At 43.6% G+C, this 25,944-nt stretch overlaps 1 long non-coding RNA gene across 1 annotated transcript in view; it reads left to right on the top strand.

Annotated features, from left to right (window-relative positions):
• Nucleotides 1-25,944, top strand: part of LOC129461905 (uncharacterized) — a 266,171-nt gene that overhangs the window by 129,130 nt on the left and 111,097 nt on the right. The window contains exon 3 of the long non-coding RNA XR_008650719.2: nucleotides 24,006-24,185. This is a non-coding gene — a long non-coding RNA (uncharacterized lncRNA). The remainder of the gene's footprint in view (nucleotides 1-24,005; nucleotides 24,186-25,944) is intronic.

The raw sequence follows: 25,944 nt of genomic DNA, 5'->3' as shown, positions 1-25,944 counted from the left end.
GGATGTGTGAGAATTGCTTCCTCTGGGCAATAGGCGATATGATGCTTTTGGAGGAAGGTATCTCTCCTCCTGAGCCCCGGAGGGGAGAACTTCCAAAGACAGAAAACCACAGGGTTCCTGGCACAGAGCTTTCCCTTTATCAGCTAAAGCAGAATCTTTCCTGGCCTTAACCTGGCCCCTTCCTCTAACTGTAGGCAGAGAGGCAGACAGAAAAGCACTTGCTGAAACACAAAGTTTTGCTCTATCCTCAACGAACTGTCTAGAGTTGATTGCTGATAGTCGTGGTGCATTATGCCTTCCTGGTTTTCATTTAATTGGGCACCGTGCTGCCTTTCAAGACACCTTAAAGGAACCAACAAGCAAATCCAAGAGAGCTAGACAGACCATTGAACACACAATAGGCTGTGTCTCATGACCTTCGTTGTCTGGTGCCTCAAAGAAAACACCAGAAAGATTGTTTCTAAGCTAGAGCCACCCCACATTGCTTAAAGTGCAAAGCTCACTGCTGTCGGGGTACCCTTGTGAGACACTGGAAAGCTGGTTTTACCGTGGCCCTATGAAGAGGAAGACTGAAATTTAGACAGTAATACCTTTACTACAATTGGAAAAGATTTGGTTAATGACAGCCCTGTCATTTCTAAAACCCATTATCACTGTATGAGAGATTCCTTTGAGCTGCATCCTTGACAGTGCTTCCTAAGGTCAGTCTTTTCTATTGTACTCATTTTAATGGGTGCATGGTGGTGTCTCGTTGTGATTTTAATGTGCATCTCCCTAGTGACTAATAATGATGGGACGCTTTTCATATACTTGTTTGTCATTCATAACTCTTCCTTGGTGAAATGTCTGTTTAGATATTTTGTCCGCTTTTTTATTTGGATTGTTTGATTTCTTATTATTGAGTTTTGGGAGTTCTTTATGTATTCTGGATACAAATTCCTTATTAGGTATATGATTTGCGAATATTTTCTTCAAGCCTGTAGTTTGTTCTTTCACTTTCTTAACAATGTCTTTTGTTTTTAATTTCAAAGAAATCCAATTTGTCAATATTTTCTTTTACAGATTATGCTTTTGATGTAAGAAATCTTTGCCTAGCCTAAGTCACAACAATTTTCTCCTAGAAGCTGTAGAAATTCCAATCTGTAATGATCAATTTTGAACTCATTTTTATATTTATTTATTTATTTATATTTTGAGACAGAGTCTCACTCTGTCGCCCAGGCTGGAGTGCAATGGCACCATCTCGGCTCACTGCAACCTCCGCCTCCCAGGTTCAAGCGATTATCCTGTCTCAGCTTCCCGAGTAGTTGGGATTACAGGTGCGTGCCATCACACCCAGCTAATTTTTTGTATTTTAGTACAGACAGAGTTTCACCATGTTGCCCAGGCTGGTCTCTAACTCCTGAGCTCAGGCCATCCACCCACCTCAGCCTCCCAAAGTGCTAGGATTACAGGCGTGAGCCACCATGCCCGGCCCAGAACTCATTTTTAAATATGGTGTGAGGCGTGGAGCAAAGTTTACTTTTTTGCATGTGTTTAGCCAATCGTTTCCTCAACATTTGTTGAAAAGACATTTCTCTACTGCGTTGTTTTATGTCTTTGTCAAAAATCAGTGTATTTTTGTACTCTTGATTCTAATGTTCCATTGATGTTTGTCTTGATTTATTTTTTGGCCTTGAAACAACAATATCTCACGATATTGGAGGTTGGCCAGGTTCAGCTGGGCAATTCTTACTTGGGGTTTCTCATGCATTTGCAGTTGGATGATGGCTGGAGCAGCAATCTGGAGGCTCAAGGAGGCTGAAGGCCCCATATGACTCCTTCATTTCCATATCTAGCACCTCAGTGGAGTAGGCTGGAACAGCTGGGGAATGATTGAGCTTCTAATTCTCTCCCTACCTCCTCTCTATGTGTCTAGTTTTCACTTCTTCACAGTACGGCATTCTCAGGAAAGTCAGACTTCTTAGTAGTGGCTTACCCTAGAACGGCTTTTCCGAAAGCAAATGTTTCAAGAGACCCAGGCGGAAGCTGCAAAGTTTCCTGTGACCTAGCTTACACATCCTATAGTTTCTTTTGCCATATTCTGTAAGGAAAGCAAGTCGCTATGGCCAGACCAGGTTCAAGAAGAAGAGTATGAGACTCTACCTCTCGATTTCAGGAGCATTATTATGGAGAGGGAAGGATTGTTGGTTGCTTCCATATAAGCAATGCCAATAATAGAAGGCTCCACTGTCCTGATTAATGTAGCTTTATAACAAGTCTCAAAATCAAGCAATGTTAGTCCTTCAACTTTGTTCTTCCTTTGCAGAGTTGTTTTGACTGTGCTAGGTCCCTTCCATTTCCATTCAAATTTTAGAATCAGTTTGTCAATTTCTACCAAAAAAAAAAAACCCTTATGAGATTTTGATCAAGATTGCATTGAATTTATGGATGAATTTAATGAGAACTTACAATTCAAATTATTTTAAGATCAATTTGGTGAAAATTTACACCTTAAAAATATTGAGTCTTCTGACCTATGAACCTACTTAGGTTTTCTTTAATTTATTTCAGCAATTACCTTATAATTCTCAATGTATAGCTCTTTCTATCTTTTATCACATTTGCCCTACTTTATAAGTTTTGACCCATTATAAATGGTATTTTTAAAATTTCAATTCCAGTTGTTCATTGCAAGTATATGGAAACATAATTGATTTTTGTACATTAGCCTTATATTCTATATTTTTGCTAAAGTCACATTTTTAGTTCTAGTAGTCTTTTTTTCATAGGATTTTCTCCACACACGCTCATGTCATCTACAAATAAAGATGGCTTTTCTTCTTTATTTCCAATCTCAATCTTTTGTTTCCATTTCTTGCTGTTGCACTGGATAGAACCTTCAATACAATGTTGAATTTGTGAGAGTTTCTGATCTTAAGAGGAAAACACTCAGTCATTCACAATTAAGAATGATGTTACCTATAGGCTTTTCATAGATGTTCCCTTAAGAGGTTGAAGAAGTTTCTGTCTATCCTTAGTTTGCTAGACTTTTTATCAGGAACGTTTGTTGAGTTTTATCAAATTTTTTCTGCAACTGTTGAGACATGCAATCTTCTAGTGCCATCATTTTACAAGCTCAAGTGAAGTGTAGGGCACTTACTTTTATGTCCCACTATCTTTTCTGTTTATAATATAATTGCTTAAATATTTTCTCTGCATATATTTAGGATCACATTAGATAGTTATAATTTTTACTTCAACTGTCAACATAATTTAGAAAACTCCAGAGAAGAAGGAAAGTCTATTGTACATACCAATATTTTTGCTTACTATTATGTTAATATGTTAATATGTTCTTTCTTCCTTACTGATGTTCCAATATTCCTTCCTTTATTGTTTGCTTTTTGTTTAGAAAATTTTTTTCAGCTGTTCATTTATAGTATGTCTGCTGGTGACAGATACTTTTAGTTTTCCCTCTCCTGAGAATGCCTTTATTTCCATTTTATTCCTGAAGGACCTTTTCACTGGAAAGGATCTTTCAGCTGGATATAGAATTCTGGATTGACAGTTCTTTCAGCACTTGAAAGTATTCTGGTCTTCCATGGTTTCTAATAAAATATGTCATATAGACATATGTCTGTCTATCTATCTATCATCTATCTATCTATCTATCTATCTATGTATCTATCTATGATGGTAATATTGAGTGTCAACTTGATTGGATTGAAGGATGCAAAGTATTGTTTCTGGGTGTGTCTGTGAGGGTGTTGCCAAAGGCGACTAACATTTGAGTCAGTGGACTGGGAGAGGCAGACCCACTCTCAGTCTGGGTGGGCACCATCTAATCAGCTACCAGTGCGGCTAGAATAAAAGCAAGCAGAAGAGCGTGGAAGGACTTGACTTGCTGAGTCTTCAGCCTTCATCTTTATGACATGCTGGATGCATCCTGCTCTTGAACTCCAAGCTCTTCAGCTTTTGGACTCTTGGACTTACACTAGCGGTTTGCCAGGCTCTCACGAGCCTTCAGCCACAGATTGAAGGCTGCACTGTCGATTTCCCCACTTTTGAAGTTTTGGGACTCAGACTGGCTTCCTTGCTCCTCAGCTTGCAGATGGCTTATTGTAGGACTTCATCTTAGGATCAATACTCTTATGTATTGATGAGTCAATACTCTTAATAAACTCCTCTTCATATATACATCTATCTATTAGTTCTGTCCCGCTAGAGAACCCTGACTAATACACCATCTGTTTGTGTTTGGCTTTCAAGAGTTTGACTATGATGTGTCTTAGTGTGAATTTCTTTGGGTTTGTTATGTTTGAGATTTGCTCAGCTTCTTAAATCTCTGGGGTAATGTCCTTTGCCAAATTTGGGAAATTTTGAGCCATTATTTCTTTGAGTATTTTTTTTTAGTTCTGTCCTCTTTTCCTCCCCTTCCAGATTCCAGTGCTGCAGAAGCTAGGTCTTCTGTTATAGCCCTACTGGCCCCTGAGGCTCTGTTCATTTTGATCTTTAGCCTACCTTCTCCCAGTTGTTCAGATTAGGTGTTTTCTATTGTCCTATCTTCTTGTTCCCTGCTTCTTCCCTGTGCTGTCTCTACTTTGGTGTTGAGCACCTCCACTGGGTTTAAAAAATTTTTGATTACTCTATTTTTCAGTCTTAAAATTTCCATTTTCTGCTGCTTCTTTATATTTTATCTTTCTTTCCTCTGATTTCCTATTTTTTCATTTATTTCAAGAATGTTGTCATTGCTCTTTGAAGCATTTTTGTGATGATTTAAAACATTTATCAGATAATTCCAACATCTCTGTTGTCTCAGTGTTAGAATGTATTGTCTTTTTTCCATTCTGTTTGTGGTCTTCCTGGAAAATTGATGAGCAATTTTCCATTGAAACCTTGACATTTGGAGTGTTATGTTAAGAGATTGGATCTTACTTTAATCTTCCATTTTAAGTGGCTTTATCTGACAGTGCCCCAGTAGGAGAAGATGGTAGGGTCGGGGGAGTGAAGTGGGAGTGACGAGGGGAGGGAGGCCACTGCCCCATTATTGTCAAGTCTAGGGGTAGGTGGAAGCCCAGGTCCCCCTCTTGGCCTCTTTTGACCCCTGAAGAAGGCTTCTCTCTCTTACTGCTTGGTGGGGTAGAAGTTACGGCTCTCTGCTAGGCCTCTCCCGATACCACCATGGCAGAAGGGGAGGAATACCTCGTTCCTGCTGGGTGGGGAGGGAAGTTCAGGCTCCCTTATGTTTTCCACTCCAACTGTGGGGGATCTTGTTACCATCGGGCAGGGATGAAAGTCTCAGCTCCCTTCCCAGCCTTCTCAGACACCACCCTGGTGGGGTTGGAGTGGGCAGGGTGGTTGGGGTGCCTTGACACAGGCTGGTGAAGGTGGAAGTCAAGGCTTTTCATCTGGCCTCTGTGATTGAGGTGGGGCTGTGGTATTTTAAGTGGTGTTTGGCTAGAGTGGAGTGGTTATTGCCTAAAGCTTTTCTGTCTTGCTGGGCTGCCACTGTCCATCTCCTTAGGCTGGAGAGAGCAGGCTTTTGTTGGGTCCTTCTTGGTCTCATTTGGAATTTCTGAGTTCAGTTTCTTCAACTATATATCTGGGATATACAAGACAGAAAGAAACCAGGGCACTCTCCACCATGATGTTCCTCCAGTCTCAAGATCTCTAGAGAGTCTGTCCTCTCTCCATCTTTCAGTGTCTTCTTGTGCATGTTTTTTATATAACATCCACACTTTTTAGTGGTGCTTAGCAGAAGCAATGGGACAAGTACATCTACTGCGGCTTTCTGGAAGAGAAGCTCCTCATTTCTTTTTTTGGATACATTTCAAAAGAAGTTGCAAATATATGACCCTACACATTTCAGTATGCATATCATTAACTACAGCTCAATATTTGTTTATATTTTTCTTTTTCTTGTGTGAGATGAAAACTATACATGCATTGCTGTCAGGCTTTCCCCAGGCATCAGAACTCACTAGACATCAGAATATACACCTTTGAGAGGAACCGCAGAAATGTAATGTGCATGCTAAGGCTTTTACGTGAACATCAAAATGGAAACATCAGAGTATTCATATTAGAGAGCAACCTTACAATTGTAATGGATGTGGTGAGGCTTTTTAAAAAATCAATGTTCAAAGACATAGAATCAACCAAAATGGCCATCAGTGATAGACTGGATAAAGAAAATGTGGTATATATACACCATGGAATACTATGTAGCTGTAAAAAGGAACGAGATCATGTCCATTGTAGGGACATGGATGGAACTGGAAGCCATTATCCTCAGAAAACTAACACAGGAACAGAAAAGCAAACACATGTTCTCACTCATAAGTGGGAGCTGAACAATGAGAACACATGGACCCAGGGAGAGGAACAACACACACTGAGGCCTCCCACTGCAGGTGGGGGTTCAGGGGAGGGAGAGCATCAGGAAAATAGCTAATGCATGTCAGGCTTAATAAGTAGGTGAATGGCTGATAGGTGCAGCAAACTGCCATGGCACACGTTTACCTATGTAACAAACCTGCAAATCCTACACATGTACTCCAGAACTAAAAGTAAAATAAAAGAAAACAAACTTCAAAAAAAAAAGAAAATTCTACATACATTGAAATATACAATTCTTACATGCACCATTTGATGAGTACCACCCACCACTCTGTCAATATATAGAACTCATCCATCACCCCACAAGTTCCCTCTTCCTCCTTCACAGTCAAATCCCTTCCCCAGCCACCTTGCAGGGACAAACATTGTTTTGTTTTGTTTTGTTTTTCACACCTCCTGGATTACTTTCATCTTTTCTAGAATGCAGTATGAATAGAGGGGACGTCATGCACTCTTTTCTGTCTGGCTTCTTTGTTTCAGCCTAATGTTTTTCATATTTACCGAGTTTTATAATTCATTCCTTTCTGTTGCTGAGTAGTATTCCATTGTGTGCATATACCACAGCTTGTTGATCCATTCTTCTATTGATGGATGTCTGAGCTGTTTCCAGGTTTTGGCTAGTATAAATAAAGCCAAAGAGAGCCATTTTAATTTGGGGCATTTAAAAAATGGTATAAATAAACTTTCATCTGAACGCAGAGTTCTGTGGTAATAATGTTTGAAAATATCACCTCCATCTCTGACATGCCGAGTTTGTAATTTTTGTAAATGATATAAAAAGTCATTTCTTCATCCATTCATTTGTTCATTCAACCCTTATTTAGTTGGCCTATTCTCTGTGCCAGGAATCATTCAAGGTTCAGTAGGGAAGAGAACAAATGTAAGTTGGCCTGGTGCAGTTGACGTGCTAGTGAGGGAAAAGACAAAAACATCAGTTAGTGAATACCTGTTATGAAGGAAAAGAAGCCAGGTAAGTGGGTAGGGCATTACAGTTGGTCCAGAGGTAGGCAGGGTGTTGTTTTAGCTCTGGAAGTAGGGAGAAGAACTTAGGGAGATGGTCAGGGGAGGGACTTATATGATTTGGTTCTATGTCCCCACTCAAATCTCACACCAAATTATAATCCCCAATGCTGGAGGTAGGGCCTGGTGGGAGATGATTGGATCATGGGGGCAGTTTCTTATGCTTTAACAACACCCCCCTTGGTGTTGTCATGGTGAGAATAAGTTATCACAAGATCTAGTTGTTTAAAAGTGTGTAGCATGTCCCTCTGTCTCTCTTCCTCCTGCTCTGGCCATGTGAAGATGCCTGCTCGGGTTTTGCCTTCTGCCATGAGTAAAAGTTTCCTGAGGACTCCCCAGCCATGCTTCCTGTACAGCCTGTAAAACTGTGAGCCAATTAAACCTATTTTCTTTATAAATTACCCAGCCTCAGGCATTTCCTTATAGCAATGTGAGAATAAACTAACACAGAAAATTGGTACCAAGAGTGGGGTATTGCCATAATGATACTGAAAATGTGGAAGCAGCTTTAGAACTGGGTAATGGGCAGAGGTTGGAGGAGTTTGGGGGACTCAGAAGAAGACGGGAAGATGAAGGAAAATTTGGAACTTTCTAGGGACTTGTTAAATTGTTATGACCAAAATGCTGGTAGTGATATGAAGAGTAAAGTCTAGGCTGATGAAGTCTCAGATGGAAATGAGGGACTTATTGGAAACTGGAGCAAGGTCACTTTTGTTATGCATTAGCAAAGAGGTTGGCTGCATTGTGTCCCTGCTTTAGGGATCTGTGGAACTTTGAATGTGAGAGTCATGATTTAGGGTATCTGGCAGAAGAAATTTCTAAGCAGCAAAGCATTCAAGATGTGGCTTGGCTGTTTCTAACAACCTATGCTTATTTGCATGAACAAAGAAATGATCTGAAATTGGAACTTACATTTAAAAGGTAAGCAGAGCATAGAAGTTTGGAAACTTGCAGCCTGGCCATGTGGTAGAAAGGAAAAACCCATTTTCAGGGGGAGGACTTCATGCAGGCCACAGAAATTTGCATAACTAAAAAGAAGGCAAGTACTAACAGCCAAGACAATGGGAAAAAGGCCCTGAAGTCATTTCAGAGAGCTTCATGGCAGCCCGTCCCATCATAGGCCCAGAGGCCCAGGAGGGCCCCAGGAGGGAAGAATAGTTTCAGGGGCCAGAACCAGGGTCTACTCCCCTGCACAGCTTTGGGACACTGTTCCCTGCATCCCAGCTGCTACAGCTCCAGCTGTGGCTAAGAGGGCCCAAGGTACAGCTCTGGATGCTGCTCCAGTGGGTGCAACCCATAAGCCTTGATGACTTTCATGTGGTGTTAAGCCTGTGGGTGCACATAGTTTAAAAGTTGAGGCTTGGAAGCCTCCACCTAGATTTCAGAGAATGTATGGAAAAGCCTGGATGTCCAGGCAGAAGCATGCTACAGAGTTGGAGCCCTCATGGAGATCCTCTACTAGAGCAGTGCAGAGGGGAAATGTAGGGTTGGACCCCCCCACACAGAGTCCTCTTTAGGGCACTACCTAATAGTGCTGTGAGAAGAGGGCCACCATTCTCCAGACCCCAGAATGGTAGAGCCACAAGCAGCTTGCACCCTGTGCCTGGAAGAGCCATAGGCACTCAACGCCAGCCCATGAGAGCAGCTGTGGGGGTTGAACCTTGCGAAGTCACAGTGGCGAAGCTTCCCATGGCTTTGGGAGCCCACGCCTTGCACCAGCATATTGTGGATGTGGGACATGGAGCCAAAGGATAATATTTTGGAGCTTTAAGGTTTAATGACTACCCTGCTGGGTTTTGGACTTGCGTGGGGCCTGTAGCCCCTTTCTTTTGGCTGATTCCTCCCTTTTGGAAAGGGTATATTTACCCAATGCTTATACTTCCATTGTATCTTGGAAGCAACTAACTTCTTTTTTATTTTACAGGCTCATAGGCAGAAAGGACTTGCTTTGTCTTGGATGAGACTTTGGACTTTAAACTTTTGAGTTAATGCTGAAATGAGTTAAAAGACTTTTAGGGACTGTTGGGAAGGCATGATTGTATTTTGCAATGTGAGAAAGACATGAGATTTGGGGAGGAGCTGGGGCAGAATGATAGGGTTTGGATATGTGTCCCCACCCAAATCTCATGTTGAACTGTAATCCCCAGTGTTGGAGGTGGGACCTGGTGGGAGGTGATTGGATCATGGGGGTGGTTTCTTATGGCTTAACACCATCCCCCTTGGTATTGCCATAGTGAGAGTAAGTTATCACAAGATCTGGTTGTTTAAAAGTGTGTAGCACCTTCCCCCTCTCTCTCTTCCTCCTGCTATGGCAATGTGAAGATACCTGCTCTGGCTTTGTTTTCTGTCATGAGTAAGTTTCGTGAGGCCTCCCTAGCCATGCTTCTTGTACAGCCTGTAGAACTGTGAGCCAATTAAACCTCTTTTCTTTACAAATTACTCAGTCTCAGGCATTTCTTTACAGCAATGTGAGAGTGGACTAATACAGGGACCTTTTAGGAGGAAGTCAGAGGAGGGTTCTTGGAGAAGGTAAGGTTGGAAGAAGGTACAAAGAAAAAAGCTTATGTCTTTAAATCATCTTCATTGCTGATAATTCAGCACACTTTAGAAGCAACTTCCAAGTCACCTGTTGATGGTGGTGAAGACCCAAGGCCCAGAGAGGGAGCAACTGGCCCTAGAGTTGCATGATGGGTCTTCAGTGGCAAGGCCGAGATTAGAGGTCTGTACTCAACATTCAGCTATTGATGTACAGAACTCCTCCTTTGCTTCCTAAGGGGGGCTTCGGTCCTGTCATGGCCCTGCACTTCCCCAATTCCCTGCCCACTCCCTCCCCACTTCTTCTAATGCTTTCCCATGGGAACTGGTAGCATAGTGTTAGAAAGCCACGTCCATAGTATGGCCTCTTGAGGATTTCTGGTTTGTGTGTCTTTGAGCAAGTCCTCCCCTGATGTTGGAGGATTCTTACCCCTGAAGTTGGGGAAGGAGTGAAATCTTGATGGTGGGACATCCACTCACATGTCCTTTGAGACTTATCATGTTTGTCACCATGCATTTAGCACAGCTGCCTTTCATCTGCAAACACAGTCTGGGAGCTGTTTACGTTTTATCTAATTTAATTCTTATAACAATCCCATGGGGTTGTTAGGTAATACAGTGCTCTTTCTGTTTTTACAGATGGAAATCTGGAGACTGAGTGAGATTGAGTAATTTGCCCGAGGTTGGCAAGAGGCTAAAGCAGAATTCTAAACCAGTTCTGTTTGATTCTGATGCTCTTGCTTTTAGCCACAATGTTTTAGCTTCTGTTCAATTCTGAACAGACGGACAGAATTTGCAGAGGTCAGACGGAGGTTCTATAATAAAGCTGTTCTCTAGTTTACAGGAGAGAAATGGAGGTAGTGATATGCCTGTGCCAGTTCTGGGATGTGTAGCTGGGAGGGAAGCCTTCTGTGGACCACCACGTAGGAGGGAGAGCATGGCAGGGTATGATGGGAGGAGCATGGGCTCTGGAATTGAAAAGTCCTGTGTTCAAATCCACACTCTACCACAAATCCCACGAATGGAGGACATTTGGACAAATTGTTGAAGCCCTCTAAGCTTCCATTTTCATGTCTGTAAAACGGGATAATAATGGTATCTGCCTAGAGGGTTGCTGGGTAGGTACAATGAGATGATGCAAATAAAGTATTTAGACAATATCAGTCTCACAGTAAATGCCTAATAAATGCTGGCTGTTGTTTTTATTCGCTTGTTCTGAAAAGTGGCAGGCACTACAGACATAGAAAGTGCAGAGAGTGGAAAGACAACAATGCGTTTTAGGGCAAGGCAGCCCAGAGCTGCCCAGGCTGGCATCTTGCCCAGAAGTGGGAGTGATCTAGCAGAGCCCAGCGCCTTGCAGGAGGATTTTTGCAGACACCCAACTTCCTGCATCAATGAGGTCGAGTGATCTCTGGAGTGCCTTCCTACCTGGAGAGGTCGTTTCAAGTTTCTGCAACGGTAGCGATGGTAGCTCCAGCAAGGGAGGGAGAAGGGGCTTCCACTGGCTCTTGGACACTCCAGCTGTCATCTTTGGGAATGTGCTTATCTGCCCCAGAGGGAAATAGATGATTGAGAAAGGAGGCAACCATGAGACTTAGGCTTTACCAACAGTGACCTACTAGCTCCGGTGCGTTTGCCACACACAGCAGGCCAAGGCCAGTGTCACGGCAGGTTAGGGGGTCCTGCACATTCACTGTACCAACGAGCGGTATTTTGCAAACTTATTATAAACAGATTACATTTCTTATCCTAATGTGGCTGTTGGCCACCTGCCCATGAATTTGAGCCTCCAGGAGAAAAACAATTGCTTGAGCTGAGTGTTCTGTGCTTTTACTTTCCATACATTACTCAGGGCTCCTTCCAGTTCCCCCAACCCTTAATCTCTCTGTCTCTCTCTCTCTCTCCCTCTCTCTCATTCTCTCTCTCTCCATCTTTTTCCTTCTTCTTTTCAGAAAGTCCTCTTTCATATTGGGCATAACTAGAAAATCTGGAAGCTGTGCTTCCTGCCATGCATTAGCCAACAGAGTCCTTTCCTCCCAAGCCAGGGAAGAAAGCACAAAAACCAATGTCCAGGCTGGGCCTCTCAGGGTCCACAGCATCACAGGCAAAGGAAGTAACTCTGTCTCCATGCCTACCAATGGATCCACACACATCTCACTGGGCAGCATCTCTGTCCCAGGAAGCAGTGCTGCTTACCACACAGGGCCTCCAGATGTCTGGTCTTGCATGGCAGGCAGCCACTTTCTCCTGGCCTTTTCTTGTCTGAAAAGTCAGAGGGGCAGGCCAGTTCCAGATTGGGATTCCAGGCAGACCAAGAGACCAAGAGTGCATGTGAACAACTGCAAGGGGATGCGTCTGTCTGCCTGGTGTCCATGTGTTCATGTGCATGTGCTCCCCCAGACTTACACACACTTGTGCACACACACTCACACAAGTTCATGCATGGGAGTAGCTCCAAGCCTCTCATTCAGCACTTTGCTATTAATAGCTCACTTTTCTAAAAAAGCCTGCTTAGCCATTTGTAAGAATAACCACCACTGCCTGTGTGACAGCCCAGGCCCCCGCAGGGAGGACAGGGCCGGCCCTCTGCTAAGACTGCCTGACCACCTGCCTCATGTTAGGATCCAGAGGGAGGGCCAAGAGGGGAGATGAAAACCCTTCCTGAGTGGCCAGGGCAGCCTCCAGTGCCTGTGCCCAGGGACAAGGGAACTCACTGGTAATGTCTGCGGGCAATTGGCCAGGACCCTGAGAGCCAAGATTCCACCTTCTTCACAGTGACAGCAGGGAGCATGCTCCATGAAACCAGAATGAGCCTGTTCTCCACTCTGGAGTCCTGCTGTAAAAGCCAAGAAGCAGAGAGCCATGCTGAGCCCACCAGGAGCTTGGCACGAGGCTCTCACCCACAACTGCTCGCTGATCCAAAAGACAGGCCCTGAAGCTGGAAATTCAAGTGTGGTGGTGCTGTGACAGAGCACACAGCCACTGTGCACTTGCGTCCCTGGCAGCCGCAGTCCGGGCCTGAGAGGGCCCAGTGTCTGGCTGTTTGTATTTAATTGCAGTGGGGTGAGAAAGGCCAGTGGTTGGGTTTTATTTCAAACCTGCTTTGAGGAGAAGTAACATTAGGTGGCCCAGAGCTGTGAAATGTGCCTTGGTCATAAATGCTTCACCATCAATTAACACCTCCAGAATACCTAAGAGTTGCCAGCAACTTCCCATTCAAATAACCTCTTAAACCTTCCTCCACGCCACGCTGTCCATTCCCTCGCAGGCAGGCCTGCATGGTTTGATGATGACTGGTCACACTGCTGGCCCTATCTGTATTAAAGTCCAGACAGTTGGGCTGTGAGGGGAAAGCCTACCTCAGAGTAGCTTAAGAAAGAAAGATATTGGTTTATTTCTGAAAAGCTCAAGACCAGCTGAGTTTAATGGCATCATTAAACTCATTAGACATGGGGCTGGGAAGTGGCTGCCAGCAGTTCGGTGCACAGCCTGTCCTCTCAGCGCCCAGGTGACAGGTGTCTTGGGAGTGGCAATGATGGGACCAGCTGCTCATCCTGGGCTGGTCATTGTGACTCAGACGTGGGGTGGGCTGGTTAGTGGTTCTGGGCCACTTATCCACCTCTGGATCTGGCAGCTCCACCTACACAGTGTCGGGCTAGGCGTGGGAGCATTCTGGGCCAGGAGAAAGGGGATTGGATCCTGGATGGTGGGAACAGCAGGTGTCCCCCTCCACGTGGCTGGGTCCAAGACTGCTCTGCTCTGGACCTTCTACGCCTTCAGAGGTACAAGTTGCAGTGCTACCCTTGCTGAACCTACAACCCCGTTCAAGTGACAACTTCTCTGAGTCTCATACGAGGATATTGAAAGAACCTTCTGCACAGGGCTGTTGTGAGGATTAACTACAATAATACAAGAGTATCTGGCACTTGCATTCAGCAACTCACTGCTTACTTGTTCAACCAGGTAAAAAGGTTCTGATCCCAGTGTTGCAGGACAGAAAGACCTCCCCCTCTGTAGCTGCAGGTGTGACCCAGCACAGAAAAAATGGCAGGTGAAAGACAGGCAGGAAGAGCAACTAAGAAAGTGGGAGGCACCTCCATAAGATGCCTGAGGCCACGGGGATGACCATTCACAGAGCTAGTCCCTTGAGCAATACATTAAATCTACTGAACTGTGATGAAGCAACTTCTGGGTGAATTTTGTCCTGCTACAAGGTGTCATGGAATGGCAAGGTGGCAGATCTCAGAAGTGGATCCAGTGGTTTTTTTTTAAGGTAAAGCAGAACATTCCTGGGGATGGTGTCAAACTCCCTTCCATACTGTTGAGTCTGCTGATGATTACACTGGCTCCTCTTCTTTGCCCCATCATTTCACAGGTTCCCATCTTAAAGAGGAAGAGAAAGGAAGGAGGGAACGAAGGAAGGAAGGGAGGGAGGGAGGGAGGGAGGGAAGGAGGAAGGAAGGAAGGAGGGAGGGAGGGAGGGAAGGAGGAAGGAAGGAAGGAGGGAAGGAGGAAGGAAGGAAGGAGGGAAGGAGGAAGGAAGGAAGGAAGGAAGGAAGGAAGGAAGGAAGGAAGGAAGGAAGAAAGGAAAGGGAGAGAGGGAGGGAAGAAGAGAGGGAAGTAAGTTATCAAACCCAAACTCTATGCAGAGCAGGAGACATCTCCATGGGACCCCTAGAATAGATAGGTTCTTGCCTACTCTCCTGGTGGATGGAGATGCCCACCAGTAGCTGTGAGAGTCCCCCTGAAGGCCTGATTGTGGCTCCAAGTTCTGTAGGACTCACTAGTTTTTTTTCCCTAGAGGGTCTTGCCATTGAGAGGCAGGTGATATGCTGTTTCAGAAAACAAAATTGGGACATATCCTGATATGACATCCATCAAATATATACAGATAGGTGTCACAGCCCCCAAGAAAGCTTATGTCTTCTAGGCCACACATAGCTATTTCCTCCAACTGTGTCAGACATTACAAAGTTTCTAGCAATCAAAACAAGCCAAATGCCATTCTCAGGACCCGTTGGAGGATTTTTTGCTTTGTCTTGGCTTTGTACGGTATCCATACCATTTTCCAAATTCTCCTGTCCTTACATATTTTGTTTTTTCTTTAAAAAAAAATCACCTATAATCCCATCACCAGACAAAACCACTAGAAAGAAACCAACATTTTAGCCAAGTTTTCCTGTATATAAAAAAGTATGCGTGGAATTTTTCATAACAATATTGGGACTATGACATCTATCACATTTTTTATTAGGAAATGGCCTTCAACAACATGCATTTAACAATATGCTTGATGTCTGTGTAATATTTCATCTTACAAATATATCATGATTTATTTAAGTATTCCCTGATTGCTTGCTTCTAACTAGAAAAAACAATTTTTCTAAGTGTCACCACTGGGTTAGAGTAATCTCAGCCAATCCTCCTAATAGTGCTGTGAGACCAGAGTTATGATAATCTTCAGTTAATGGACAAGGGACATGATGGTGTGGAAGGATAAATAAACTACCCAAAGACAACTAGCTAGTGAGACCAGCATGGACAGTCAAGCCCAGTGCATGTAATCTGTGCTCCCCTGCACTGTTGCTCATATCCTTGGACCCTTGCATACATGATTTTCTTATTCATCTTGAAAGAGAAATGTTAGCTTACTGTTTTTGTTTGCATTTCTTTGGTTGCTTTTGAGTTTGAGCATCTTTCCATTTCTTATAGACCATTTGCATTTGTTTTCCTACAAAATGCCTGTTCATGGCTTTTGCCCATTTTTCTGTTAGCCTTGTCCTATGTATACACACACATATATTATTAGTTCACTATCTGTCAGGTAAATTCCCCAGTTTTCTTCTTGCCTTTTAATGTTGTTATGGACATTTAGGACTAAGAAGTTTTAAATCTTGTATGCCTACCAATACTTTACTCTGTGACTATTCCCATTATTGTTATGCTTAGAAAGTTTTCACTCCTATCAAGTAAAGATAAATGTTCAGTTCTACTATTTTATTTTAGCTGAGCAGTGGGTTCATTTTTGGCATTTAATTAATTAATCTATCTGGATGTTATCATTAGTTTCCTTCTGAAAAAGTCACTCCAGGCCGGGTGTGGTGACTCACACCTGTAATCCCACACTTTGGAAGGCTTGAGTCCAGGAGTTCAAGACCAGCCTGAGCAACATGGCAAAACCGTGTCTCTACCAAAAATACAAAAATTAGCCGGGAGTGGTGGCACATGCCTGTGGTCTCAGCTACTCAGGAGGATAAAGTGGGAGGATTGCTGGAGCCTAGGAAGTTGAGGCTGCAGTGAGCCTTGATTGCACCCCTGCACTCCAGCCTTGGTGACAGAGCAAGACCCTGTCTCAAAAAAAAAAAAAAAAAAAAAGGCAGTCCAGATGTACTGGAACAAACTTGTGTGGGATGGCTACACTCATTTTCCTTTTCTAACACACTTGTTACCTGGATGAGCTCCTATATCCTCATCCAGGTACCAGGTCTGCCACACCTGGTACCGGCATGAGCCCTATGGGGAACATACCAGCAGAGACATTATACTTCCACTGAGACAAAATAAAGCCACATTGACTTTTAGTACTCATATTGTTGAGTGACATTAAACCCATGGCAACTAAAATCTCCAGGTTTTTTTTTTTTTTTTATTCTGGGGGTGAGGGTACAACTTTTAGAGAAAATATCTCTCCCTAAGACTGCCAATCACTCTAAATTTGCATCTAACACTTCTACATAACTTTATCTACCGAGTAGGCAGTATTTACTGTCAGCTGTTTCATCTTGTAGCATAATTTTCTTTTATATTTCCAGGTATGAAAATATTCAAACTGACCCCTAATTATCAGCTTTCAGAGCTATCTGCTACTTCCCAGGTCACTTTGGTTTTTAAGCTCTTTCACATGCTGTTGTTGGACATCTGGGTTATTCCCAAATCTTGTTTTCACATAGGCAGCTGTCAAGTCAAGATAGCCATGGCCCTGCCTGGCATGTTCTTTAAGGTTGCATTTTTATTTTCATTATTTTATTTTACTTTTCTTGGAGACAAGAGTTTCACTCTGTTGCCCAGGCTGGAGTGCAGTGGCACGATCTTGGCTTACTGCAACAGATCTTGACTTACTGTAACCTCCAAGTCCCAAGTTCAAATGATCCTCCTGCCTCAGCCTCCCGAGTAGCTGGGATTACAGGCACCCGCCACCACACCTGGCTAATTTTTGTATTTTTAGTAGAGATGGGGTTTCACCATGTTGGCCAGGCTGGTCTCGACCTCCTGACCTCAGGGGATCCACCCAACTTGGCCTCCCAAAGTGCTGGGATTACAGATATGAGCCACTGTACCCGGCCGCATTTTTAATACTGTGTTTTTGTTGACATATATTCCAACTAAATTCTTATGGGTGTTGTTGGTTTGACCTCATATTAGGTCCTATTGAAATGAATTTGAATCATTCATGATTTGTTTATTTACTGCATTCATTGTCCTTCTCAGCTTCTGGTTACCCACACATTAGACACAAGTGCCTTTGGCATCTTTTTTCAAATCTATAGATGAGGAAACTGAGTCCTAGAATGGTGGAGTGATTTGATGAATATTGCAAAACTATAATGGGGAGATGAGACGGGGATCCAAGTCTTGTGTCCCCAAAGACAAGGCACCAGGCAGCATAGAGCTGGCTAGTACCAGAGCAACAGCCTAAGGATGGTATGTATGTCACACACCCAGCTCACTCAATCCTGACCACAACCCCCACCGCTCTGATTCCTGCCCCATCAGTAGCATCTGAAAGGACATCTCCAAGTTCACCTTCAAGGACACTGTTAAGGCTAGGCCAGTGGAAGGAATATGACCCCTGGCACAGTCCCGCTTCATAAGACTTCAAAGTTCATCATTTCATTTGGGCATCGTTTTACAACTTGCTAGGAATCCCTCTTATCTTATTTTCATCTGGTCCATATTCCTCCATTTCAAAAATAAGACTATCCTGAAAAACTGTCAGCTGCTTGCTGAGGTTATTTTTGGTATACAGTACTTACCAGAGTCACCTGGTCAGCATTAATCACCCCATCATGAAAGATTTATGGTTGTTTGGGGGGTATTGAACCCATGTTGTACCCTATGTTTTTTCTGAAATATTTTCATCCAGATGGTCAACAGTTCTAGAATATTCCCTCAGGGATTGCCATCAGGCAATTGACCGTTTTTATAAATGTTGGAAATGGACCCTTTGCCCAGGAGAGGGCTTCCCTGTGTTGAGTCGCTGTGTTGCTGCCAGGTCATCGAAGAGTTTTCATTGTTAAACTCATGTAGGGCATCCAAGCACCGCCTTGCTCTCTTCTCACCAGGCCAGGGGTCCACCTTTTGGAAGAGCATCTCTCTAACTAGAAGACAGAGACATGAAGTTGAAATTGCTTGGCTCTGCCTCCTTTTTTTTTTTTTTTTTTTCAAGTTTCTACATTTTAGCATCTTCCCTGTGCAATCCCTTTCTTGTCCTACTCTTCAAATAGCTTTGAAAACTCTTCTGAGATCACGGCCTATTCGCAGCCTCTGCTTGGTGTGGGCTTTTGGTTTCCCAGTGTGGTTCTCACAGGTTCAGGGCCCCCAACCCCGGTATTGATTCCGTGTCAACTTCTCATCTTCTGGGTATGCCTTTCTGAAAGTCTGAGATCACCAGTGGTACCCTGTGTGGCCCACATTGGATTTTTCTAACTATTTCCTCTTTTTGGTCCTCACTGGGCTTATTCAGGATTATTTACGATACATATGCAGAATTTGGGGTTTTCTCCTAATCTCTTTTCTCACTTGGGATCTGTGTATGTTCAGACTCCCTAGCCCCAGCCCTCCAGATTAATATTGTGTGGCACTAGGACATTAGCCTCAGTTTCTTCAATTTGATGTAATTGTGTATGATAACAGAATTTACCTCCTGGAGTTGTTATGAGGATTGAAGGAAATAGTGTTTAGTTGTGGTTAGTATTAATATTATTATCTACCTATTCCTGACACACTTTGTGGTTATAAGTGACAGAAAACTGCCTCATACTGGCTTAAACACAAAAAGAGAATCTATTGCTCAGAGAAGTTTCCCCTAGGAATTACCATCAAGCAACATCCAAAGGTAGACCTGGCTTTTGGCACAGCTTGGTTCACAGCCCCAGTAATGTCCTCAGGACTCAGATCTGTCCATCTGGCTCCTCTGACGCCCTGTGTGGAAGGAGGAGGTGGCATAGCAGCAGCCTCCAGCTTGGCATAGCATGGTGGGGAGCAGGACCCCAGCGCTTAGGTTTGGCTCCTATCTCAGCAAACTGGTACTCTGCCAAACTAAATTTGGAAGACTTGCTTTCCCAGAGAAGAGAGCACATGAGCCTTCCTGACTGCGAATGATATTGCTGACACAAACTGGACACTTCCTCCACTCTGTAGCTAAGGGGCAGCTGGGCCTTTCATTGCAGCTCTTTTCTAGCAAGGGAGACCCCACCAGAACTGAGATAGGTAACCCCAAGCCCTATGCACAGGTGCCGGCTTTTATTCCCTCTTTCTTCTCGATCTGAACATTCCTGACCTTGACTCTTGCCTGTGACATCCTCTGCACTCCTCCACGTGCTCCACTCAGCTTGCTCCCGAGAGCTGGTAATTAATCGGCCTTGTCTTTACCCTCTGACCCCACCGAGCCTCCCAGATGGGTTTCCACACCTGGCAACTGACCTTGGAGTTACTCCTAACTTTGTCCCACAGGCCTGCTGGATTGGATTTTATGTTTGCTTGCTAACTTCTCTGACTCTTGACCTGGTCTGGTCACTTACTGTGGTTGTGTGTGACACCTCTGTGTTATACACAGTGCCGGGCATTGCTTTTTCAGCAGCCTGGAATCCATTGCCTCTTCTTTCTCCAATTCGATGTCCCTTTGTGGCACTACCTCTCTCACTGGGTGCCGTCTTCATGGTAAATCCGGGTGCTTTTCCCCCTGGGTGGAAGTGGAAAGGTGTCCACAGTGTCTCCTCCCTTGCCCCAGGGTGGTCCTGAGCTGAGCTTAGCTGAGCTGAGTGGTCTCGGGAGGAGGGACAGCAGGCTGTTTGTCCCCTGCAGAGGCGCTTGATGGTGGAGCACTGTTGTCCCCGTTGAACCTAGTTCTCCAGCTCAGAATCCAGGCCCCTGTTGACCTCACAAGCTCCTTCGTAGCTTCCAATTCATTCCCCTCTCTGCTTGAGTCAGCAAGGGTCGTTCCTTCTGCTTTCAAGAGTCCTAGCTCATATTCCTGTGCTGTACTTCATCTTCCCTGGCTTTATAGATTTACTTGGGCTCTTTTCACTCCTCCCTCTGAAGTCACTGATTGCACTTTTTCTGGTCTCATGGGCTGGCCTCCTGCAGCATGCTCTGCTCTTCCCAGCTTTGGGCCAGCACTTCCTGCTTCCTGCCAGGCCCCTGCTGTTCTGAGGTGGATCTGGGCTGCAGTCCAGGAGGCAAAATTCTCCACTGTGACACCACCTACATGCCCAGATGTTCCCTCCATATACTTCCTCTTTCTCCTTTTCTTTTCCAAACTCACAAACTTCAAGCGAGAGAAGGAATGAAAACACCACCTGTAACACAAATTCCTCCAATTTCCTCCCCAGAACTTCAAACTAAACAGAAATGTATTGGGCTTAGACTGGGACTTATGGAGGGTCAGAGTTGGGAGAAGCCTTAGAAACCATCACAAGCCTTTGCTCCCAGTGCTGTCTTTGATCATTTGGTTGTGGCTGACTGGGTTGTCATATCTGGACACAGGAAGAAAAGTGCTGGGAGTGATTCCCAGTGTCTGAGTGGATGAGGGAAGGGGGAGTGACAGCATATGAGCTGGTTATTCGCCCGTCCCTTAACAATCTGCTATGTATTTTACAAAATGAGGAAACGAGTCACACATCTATCAAGTTGTCTAAGGCCACACAGGAAGCCAGGGCAGATTTGGGGGTGGAATCCAGGTTGTCCAGCCTTCTCTATCAACAGCAATGACTTCTCTTTCCCACTGGAATTAACTCTCATAGGATGTCATCTAAGTCCACTTCCTGACAGCATGTTTGTCTCCCAGTCTGTGATGTCAGTGCCATACTCGGCCACCTCTGTACAGAACAGTGTGGCATGAAAGGGATCCTGCTGGTGCCTGTGGGGCTGGGGCTAATACTCTGGGACAACTTTCAGAATCACAGTTCTTCTTCCCTAGGAAAAGAGGGTGGTATACAACCAAGGAAAGGTGGTCCTGGGCTCTGCAGCCACGGAGCTCCAGGGTTTGGAAGGTGCCGTGGAATCTTACTCCTTAGTTTGGACTTTTTGTCAAACTGCAGCTGGAAAAAAATTAGAAATCGCTGCTCCAAATGGAACATACTCCATTTCATTCCAAATAAGAAGTAAACAAATAGACGGGTGAGCCTCCCCAAAATGATAAAACTCTTCACACGTAAGATGAGAAGTCAGTTCAAGTGCAGTCCTGGCGTGACTCACTGGGGCTTGCTGCAGGAAGATAGGGGCAAAATGTCCTCATCCTGCCTGTAGAAGCCACCTCTTTATTTTAAATCCCATCCTGCTTGACTATCAAAGTCAGACAGAGCCTTCCTAAAAGCTGAAATGCACGCACAGAATTAGAAGTCCCTGCGGGAGCAAGCTCACTGTAGTGAGAACCTTGCAGAGCAGACAGCTCCAGGGGCCAGCGGCTGCCTGCAAACACTTGCTGAGCAAGCCCCTGGGAGAGGGGCCTTTCTCCCAGGCCAGGAACACTAAAGTGGGGTTTTCTGATAAGGAACACAGAACTGCTGTTTCTTGGACAGGGAGTTCACATGGACTGGGATCCATTCTCAGGCTGGGCCTTAGTAGTGGGACAGCATCCTGTTTTATTAAAAGCCTGTTGCTGGCAGGGAAAGCCGTCTGCCTGCTGAGTGGGCAGGGGCCCAATATCGCTGTGGGCAATTCCAAGCCAGTACTGGGAGCTGACATCAAACCAGGAAAGAACAAGACTGTTTTTAGCTGATGTAGCAGTACATTTTCTTTCTTTCTTTCTGTCTTTTTTTTTTTTTTAATAGTTCTATTGCCTGGTTTCACCGTGTACATTTTGTGTGTGCAGGCATGCGTGTGACATCCTGTACCCAGCTACAGCCGAGGTGCACTCTGAGATGAGCCCACCCCACTTATTCTCCCCTTCTACCTCCTTTCCCCACCTCCCCCTCTTCCCCATCCTTCCCCCACTGACCTCCCCAGCTCTAAAAACCCTGATCCACATAAAGAACAGAGGGAAACCCAGGCTATGGCCTGGGGTTATTCACAGGGTTGGGGTGGGTGAGAGAAGAAAAACAGACTGCTTTATCTTTTGAGTCTTGAAATTCTAAAAAATTCATTCATTTCCAAGGAAGCCTTAATTTGTAGGATTCCAAAAAATTTTTAAAAAGTAAAGGGAGATTCACTTCAAAAGAAACTAGGGGAAAAGCTGTTTTCTTTGTTAGCTGATTTGTTCATTATTCTTATTTTATTTAAAGTTAGGTTTGTTGAAGGCAGGCAAAGGTAGTCACTTTTTCATATTTTTATTACATTCTTACTTTCTTCCTCCATTGCCTTATCAGTTAAGAGGGCAAATAATATTTCAAGAGACTGATAGAATATGTTCTGCACTCTGCTTATTTCATAGCTCTCCGGGGAATTGGGGTTTTTGTAAACTTTTATAATCACATTTTCTGCTGAGGTTATAGATGACTCCGAGAATCTTTCATTCATGCTGTAAATGAAAGTGACTCAAATTGCTTCTACTTTTACAAATTAAAAAAAAAAGTACTTCTATACAGGTTTTTTAACAATTAAAAAAAGGCCATTTTAACACTCTGGTTGGTTGCCTGTACATGATTTTTCTGGCTTTTCTTAAAATTTGGAGTGAACAGCTCCCATATCAAATATAACATGTTAACTTATTGGCTTCTTTTTAACCCTGCGCACAAACAATAAACTTTTCATGTAGAGCCAGAAAATGGTATATGTTGTGAACTTTTTTTTTTTTTTAAAGATAGAGTTAGTGGTGATAAAGGGATTTCAGAAAAAAAAAATGTACTTGAAAATATGTTGCTTCACATTGGAACATTCAATTTTATCTTAAGGATATAAATATTCAATTTTACCGCATTAATCTTTGTACTGAGATAAGCCAAAATAATGTAAACTGACAATTTTTTGCTATACATTCTAATATTTTACATATTTATAGGAGTTTTCCAAGTCATGAGATATCATATAAGGCACACAAAAAAAGAATGACATAAATCATGTGAAGTGCAGTCTACTTTTTCCTGAGCTGTATCTTTAAGACAAAAGATATTTAACAAATTGAACTTGTTTTTTGGGGGAGGGTCCACTCTCCGGTTACTTAAGAGAAAACCAGAGGATTATCTTCGTGGTGAAGGAAAGTGTATAGAAGGCAGTATTTTTTTTTCTTTTATAAAGGGCCAAGGCTCTATCCGTTGGTGCAGTGTTCTGCCTTTTGTGTTTTTTTCTGGTTAATTTAAAACATTAGCTCCAAGTTTTTAATATAGTAGTTTCCCGTGAGTCACTGGGCTGAAAGCCCATCCTATCTGTGTCAGGCAAGGGTCCAAGACAAGAAATGAGTAGAACACAGATATAAGAAAGCTTTATTAGTGCAGCTAAACATTGATAATTAGGAAAGTTCCAGTTCTATGGTAGTTTATTTATAGATAAATGTAGTTGTAACCTTTTGGTGCCAAAGGAAAACCTCCTCATTCAAGACAAGGGATATGGAATAGGAAGAGCTCAAAGAAAACACAGTTTTCTGTGTTACAGACAAGTATTTACATTACTAATCAACTTTTGGTTCAGGAAAGAAGTGATTACCTGTTTAGATTTTTAAAAGGAATTCAATATCCTGTTGACTAAATGCAGAGCAGGTTCAGAGGAAGATGACTGTTGAATAATGCAATTGATTCCTTCCAAGAAAGCATAGGGTGTAGTTTTTATTATAGGAAGTGCCATTGATAGTACTTTTTCTGCTTTCTGGAAAATCACCCAGGAAATAAAATTTGTTTTAAACATTATTTTTAAAACAGGCTCTGCTGACTTCCAGTTCTGGAACAAGGTGGTTAAACTCATTTTTCCCTGCTCTGCTCCTCTAAATACAACTAAGTACCTTGGAAACTATTCAGCAGACAATGATAAAGGGCTCTGAAAGCTAGAAGAAAAGAAGGTGTACTTGCAAGAAACCTCAGGACTTGAGAAACAGCAACGTGGTAAGTTTTCTGTTTTCTTTTCATCTCCCATATACGCTGGGCTGTACTGGAATCACCAACAGGCACAGACAAAATGACAACAAAACAACAACAAAACCCCCAAGAATATCCTGTTCTCTTTGGCCAAAGTTCAGGAAAGGGGAACCCCAACAGAGACCCAGTAGGAAGCTCTAGCCCCTGTTTTGTACAACCCAGGGTCCTTGCAGAGAGGTTGATCTGCCAGCAGCGGCATCAGCAGCAATAGTAGCAGCAGCAAAGCCCTGGACAGTCCTGGCCCCCAGTCCGCAACTTAGACACAGCACATGGCCTGATTCACCCACAGAAGCAGCCACTGTGAAGCCCTGTGTCTCCCCAGACTCCATCCAGTGGCATAAAGAGACCCAGCCCTGCAGCTTCCTCCCCATCATGGAAGGCTGCCCATCTACAGAGTTTCCAAACATAATAAGCACTAAGGAAACAACACAACATGATATGCTGAAAAAAAATCACAATTAAATCAAAATGAAACACCAAAAAATGTCCAAGTAAACCACCGGAAGGCAAGAAAAAAGAAACAACAGTGTGATAAAATGATCAATCAGAGAACAAATAATAATAAAATATCAGACTTAGCCCTAATATATCAATAATTATCTTAAATGTAAATGTTCTAAATGCATCAATTAAAATGCAGAGATTGGCAGAGTGTATATTACAAAACATGACCCAGTATGTATTGTTTACAAGAAACTCACTTCAAATTCAATGATATAGGTAGACTGACAGCAAATTGATGGAAAAAGATATAACATGTAAACATTAGTCAGAAGGTAGCACAAGTGGCTGAGTTAACATCAGAAAAAGCAGGCTTCAGAGCAAAGAAAGTTACTATAGGCAAAGAGGGAAATTACATAATAACAAAAAGAATTAATTCTCCAAGAAGATATAGCTCTCCTGTTGTGATGTTATGATACGTGTTGGTTTTCATCCGTGGGTCCTGGCTCATAACTCCCATATCCTGTGTTAGAGTCTTTTGTTATATTGTTGGGGATGTTAGGCCTCAGCCTCTGACCTTCTCCTGCCTTCCTTTCCACTCTAATGTTCTCCCACCTTTCTGCCTTTCTCATTGTGGATCTTAAGACCCTCCCATGAGACAGTCCCACCCTATATCCTGGGGGAAGGAATGCTGACATCATGAAGCTTCCATAAAAAGCCAAGAGGACAGGGTTCTTAAGCTTACAGATAGCTGAACATGTGGAGGTTCCTGGAGAGTGGTGCGCCCAGGGAAGGCATGGAAGCTCCGTGACCCTTTCTCCATACCTCACCCTAGGCATCTCTTCATCTTTCTCCTTTGCAATATTTTTTAATAATAAACCCGTAAACATAGGTAAGTGTTTCTCTGAGTTCTGTGAGCTGCTCCAGCAAATTAATCAAACCCAAAGAGGGGGTCTTGGGAACCCCACCTTGAAGCTGGCTAGTCAGAAGTTCTGGAGGCCCAGACTTACAACTGGTGTGTGTATGGGGGTAGTCTTGGGTGCTGAACCTTCAACCTGTGGGATCTGACTCTGTCTCTGGGTAGATAGTGTCAGAACTGAATTGGAGGACACCCAGCTGGTGTCCGCTGCTATATTCTAGCTGATTTTCTCCCTAGTAGTCCTAGTAGTCTTGAGTGTGGGGAGACAGTGGGGGACTGATGCCCCAACCACAATTGTGGATTTCTTCTTTCAGCTGTCTTAGTTTTTGCTTCAGATATGTGAAAGTCTGTTATTTGGTTCATAGG

This window comes from Symphalangus syndactylus, chromosome 14 (assembly GCF_028878055.3).
Source record: "Symphalangus syndactylus isolate Jambi chromosome 14, NHGRI_mSymSyn1-v2.1_pri, whole genome shotgun sequence".
Taxonomy (NCBI): Eukaryota; Metazoa; Chordata; class Mammalia; order Primates; family Hylobatidae; genus Symphalangus; species Symphalangus syndactylus.
This window is presented reverse-complemented; position numbering and strand designations above follow the sequence as displayed.